The following is a 4,888-nucleotide window of genomic DNA, read 5'->3' as shown; positions in this document are numbered from 1 at the left end:
CACACCTTTGGGGACCCCTGGACCTGCTGGGGTTGGACCCCAGCAGGCACATGCTTGGGTTTCAGGCTCCATCCCCATTAGGGCATGTGCTGGAGGCAGCCGATCAATAATTCCCTCATCATTGATGTTTCTATCTCTCTCCCCCTCTCCCTTCCTCTCTGAAATCAATAAAAATATATTTTAAAAAATAAAAGCTCATCAGCAGAGGAATTAAATTGGGCAGGAATGTGCTGACACCTGGCTAGGCTGAGTACTTGAGGATGGAGAGGGCTGAAGCTGAGGTAATCAGCAGAGCCAATGGCACTTTTGTATCTACACTAATAAAAGACAAAGATGTAAATTGACTGTCCCTTCATGACGCCCACTAGCCAATCAGGAGTGAGTATGCAAATTAACCTGACAAAGATGGCAGGCCTGTGGGCAGTGCACATGCGTGGAGCAGCTGGGGACGGGGCAGGACGCTTGTGTCGTCACCATGGCGATGACGCAGGCATCCCACACCACGCCAGCCGCTCCGGGCCTCCAGACAGTGTGGGAAGGTGGAAAGGTGGCTCTGGGCCAGAGCTAAGGTGGTGCAGGCAGCCAGGGGAAAGAAGGCCTATTCTTGCATGAATCTTGTGCATCGGGCCTCTAGTATCCTATATAATAAAAGAGAAACATGTAAATTGACCATCCCTTTGCTATGCTCACCAGCCAACCAGGAGTGAATATGCAAATTAACCCGACAAAGATTGGGGTTAATTTGCATACACAGGTGCTGGGCAGAGAGAAGTGGGAGAGCCGGCAGCTTGGGGGGACGTGGCTCCTTCGGTCACTCCCTTGGGGGGAAGTGGCTCCCTCGGTCACCAGGCAGAGAGCAGAGCAGGAGAGCTGGAGGCTTGGGGGGCCGTGGCTCCCTCAGAGGTGACATAGGTTCACCATCACTGTCCTAGACACTAGAGCAAAGTGAGCCTGGAGCAAGTTACTGTTGTGGTGGGGAATGGAGGAAAAGCAAAGGTGAGAGACATAAGAGTGTCTAGGGAAAATTAAAGGGAAGATATCCTAAAACTTCCAGGAAATCTCTACCAATGAAGCAAAGAAAAAAAATGCCTCTATTATTCTGTGAGCAACAGACCAAACTGGGTTGGGGGTCTCAGACAATTCACTCATATGATTGCAAAGACAGACAGAAACTCCCGGATTGGAGAGGGTGCAGGCCTGGCTGAGAGATCCCCCCACCCCTCCGTGCATGAATCTTCATTCACCGAGCCCCTAGAAGGGATATAAACGCCAAACTCTTAGGGACAGGTGAGAGAAGTTAGCTTGAAATACAGGCACACAGGGCAGGGGTCCAGTGGGAAACAAAGGCAGGTGAAACATAGGCAAGGGCAGACACAGCAGTGTGAGCAGCCTAATCACAAAAGCCAACCAAGCAGAACTAATAACATTTTTCTGGACTCAAAGTGGGAGGCATAGGAATCTAGCGAGGGTCTGCAACAATAAGGTGAACTGACTTATAAGAACAGGGAAAGTTCAGGTCCATTGCTGGGCAAGAACAATTGAGGGAATCAATTAGGTGATGACAAGGGTAGATATAGAACAGACTTGTAGCAAATATATACCCTAGACAAGGCATTAACAGGCAGCCCATTATTGCCCACCCCCTACTCATGTGGGGAGTGTGAATCTGCTGGTAATAAAACTTCCACTTTTGCCGAAACCGGTTTGGCTCAGTGGATAGAGCGTCGGCCTGCGGACTGAAAGGTTCCCGGTTCGATTTCGGTCAAGGGCATGTGCCTGGGTTGCGGGCACTTCCCCAGTGGGGGATGTGCAGGAGGCGGCTGATCGATGTTTCTCTCTCATCGATGTTTCTAACTTTCTATCGCTCTCCTTTCCTCTCAGTAAAAACTCAATAAAATATATTTAAAAACAAAACAAAACAAAACAAAAACTTCCACTTTTGCTTAAATCTTCTGGTCCATGGAGCTCATTCTTGGGAGTGGTGAGACACGACCCCAGGGGGGTGGGGGGGAACTTTGGCTCACCATTCTGGTTATCACAGGCACTTACCTATCCCCAGGACATAGCACATAGGAGGCATTGACATTTTGTTTCCTGGTTGATGCAAACAAGAGCAGCAACTCAAATTCATCTCAACACCCCAAAGCCGCATCCTAACCAGCCCACCCTAGCTGATCTGGAGATCAGGCTAGACCAGCGGTTCTCAACCTGTGGGTCGCGACCCCTTTGGCGGTCGAACGACCCTTTCACAGGGGTCGCCTAAGACCATCCTGCATATCAGATATTTACGTTATGATTCATAACAGTAGCAACATTACAGTTATGAGGTAGCAACAAAAATAATTTTATGGTTGGGTCACAACATGAGGAACTGTGTTTAAAGGGAAGGTTGAGAAGGTTGAGAACCACTAGGCTAGAGGCTTCTGCACAGAAACGTACTTAGCAGAGCAGCCGGCTTAGGAGGACAAGGCATAGGACGCTCTGAGAGGAGGAATAGGTGGTTTTTACCTGTAGCCTGAGACTTAACTTATTTATCAGGCACACTGAGATGTGTCTTCTCACTTGATCTTGATTTTCCAAGTCTATTTTGAGATAAGGCATGGCAGGGTTTATTGTTCTCATTATACTGAAGCTAGGGAACAGTTAAGCAGGTGGGAACCCAGTCTAAAGGGGCCGAGTTTCTGAAGAATGATACACTGAAGTGCCGACAGCCAATATTCAGCCACATCGCCTGGCTTGCTGGAGACTGTGTGGGGCCTCTGGCCATACCGTAGAGCAGTGGTTCTCAACCTGGGCCTCGCCTAGAAATCAGGATTTTAAAAAAATTCCCAGGTGATTCTAATGTGCAGCCAAGGTGAGAACCATTGCCGTAGAGTGTGTACACAGGTGATGGGTAAGATAGGAGTTTTTGAAATGGTAGTCACAAAGAGGGCCCAAATAAGATCTTGAAGCTATGAAGGCTGGTAGTTGCGGGCCTGGGCTGGGAGCCAAGACACCACAGTCTACTTTGAACTTCAATTTGATGAACTCCAGCACCCCAGTTAGGGCTGTAGGGCTGTGCCCTATCTACCAGCTTACTCAGTCCCAGGCCCTTTCTTTAAGACCACCTCCTTTGCCCTTGAGTTCTTCAGGGGATCTAGAGAATGAAAACTCAGACCTGGCAACTTTTCTTGCCTTGAGGCCTGGGAAGTACCTATGTGTTTAAGCAATTAAGTGTGAGACAAGGATCTCCGAGCATCACCAGACCACCAAGGAACACCCTCGGGTACTATGCAGCCAGTCTCGATCCAGGGGGAGAGAACACTTCTAGCTGAAAAGAGCTGCCGCCTACTTCTACCAGAAGCCTTAGAATGAATTCCAGAGGGCCCAGCAGGCTATTAGAGAGCCGCCATAGTCCTGGAAGAGCTATTGACGAGTCCTTGATTATAGAGTTGGAGAGCTTTCACTTTCCATACCAACTCTTGCTAATTCTTTCTGTGTCATCTTTTGTCCAATTACTTTTATCATTTAATCCCATACGAGAGAATCCTGCTGAGCTGGGGAGGCACCTCAGGGCAAGAGAGCGTAGGCTTCAGGTTTTCTTGTATAAAGAAAATCAGGCCGGGTAGCTCGGTTGGTGAGGGCCTCCTCCCCGTACATCAACCTCGCAGTTTGATCTCTGGTTAGGGCACATACAAGGAGCAACCAATGAATGCAAAACTAAGTGGAACAACAACAGAATAGGTGTTTCTCTCTCTCTCTTAAAAAACCGATTTTTAAAAATGTACTGGTTTAGACAAGGGAGTCCTGGGAAGGATAACTATTGAGGGCACTGGCTTTGGTTAGGCGGTGAGAACGCCTTCACAATGCAAGGGCCAGGCCTTACCCACTTCCTCCCCATCACCGGCCCGCTCCCGATAAAGGTTCTATGGTGCAGTCTCTCCAAGCAGCGGGATTACCTCCCCGATCCCTTACTAAGGGCCATGTGCACGCCTCCTCAGCCGGGCCCCTTTTGAAAGAGGGCTCACGGGAACCTGGTCCTTAGAGGAAAGAGGCCAGACCCCTCAGCGCGCCCCAAATAGGTCACTGGTCTCCTGCAACGACGCCCCTGTCCGGAGCCCTCTGCCCGGGCCGCAGAAACCCCTTTTCCTGAAGAGGTGCACAACACTCGGGTAAATTAAGCTCAGCGTCCCCAGTCTCCTCCCCACTTTGGCTCAGCTCGGTCTCTCCAGGACCCCGCCGAGCAACGGAGCCGGAAGGGGCGCCCGTCCTCGTCTCCGGCGCTCACCACCCACTCCAACCTCTTCCCAGCGCCGCGGGAACCCGGTTGAGGGACCCAGGATGGGACCAAATCGGCCTCGACGAGCCTCTCTAGGAAACTGGGAATTTCACCTATCGTTCGCACTCAGTTCACATTGATTGGCCTAAGAGCGAAAGGACCGGAAGGTGCCCTCAAAAAACGTGGCGGCGAGCTAGCTTCGCTACGGTTGTCTCACTGTCTCAAGAAACCTGGCATAGGCTTCCGCCACCTCCTGGCCCTCAGAAGGTGACGCCACGCGGCTCACTCTGGTTCCTCGAGAACAACGAGATCTGCCCTCGAACACAAAAGCCGCGCTGCCACGTTTGGCTGCGCACCCCGGGAGGTGATGGCTTTCAGGTGGCTTCACGGGGTTTCTCGCCACCCAGCAAGGCGCGGGCCGGCGATTGGGCACTGCCCGGGGCTCCGCGAAGAAGGCCCTCGGCGATTGGGCGGCACTGGGTTAGGCTAGTTTTAAAGGAGCCGCAGGTGGGAGCCGTCGAAGACCCGGGTTCGGCGGGAGGCGGCGGTAAGCAGTGCGCGGGGGAGGGCACCGAGCGGCTGCAGAAAGGGCGGGAGGAGGGAGGGAAGGAAACTTTTGAACCTTCTGGT

General features: G+C 51.6%; 1 protein-coding gene across 1 annotated transcript in view; it reads left to right on the top strand.

The window, feature by feature from the left end:
• The first annotated feature begins 4,072 nt into the window (after positions 1-4,072).
• The window catches only part of PRR14 (proline rich 14), a 5,717-nt gene continuing 4,901 nt past the window's right edge, over positions 4,073-4,888 (top strand). The window contains exon 1 of the mRNA XM_006774090.2: positions 4,073-4,805. The gene's annotated coding sequence lies outside the window, so the exon portion shown is untranslated. The remainder of the gene's footprint in view (positions 4,806-4,888) is intronic.

Source organism: Myotis davidii, unplaced genomic scaffold (genome assembly GCF_000327345.1).
Source record: "Myotis davidii unplaced genomic scaffold, ASM32734v1 scaffold1047, whole genome shotgun sequence".
Taxonomy (NCBI): Eukaryota; Metazoa; Chordata; class Mammalia; order Chiroptera; family Vespertilionidae; genus Myotis; species Myotis davidii.
Note: the sequence above shows the minus strand (reverse complement) of the source record. Positions and strands in the feature narration are given on the sequence as shown.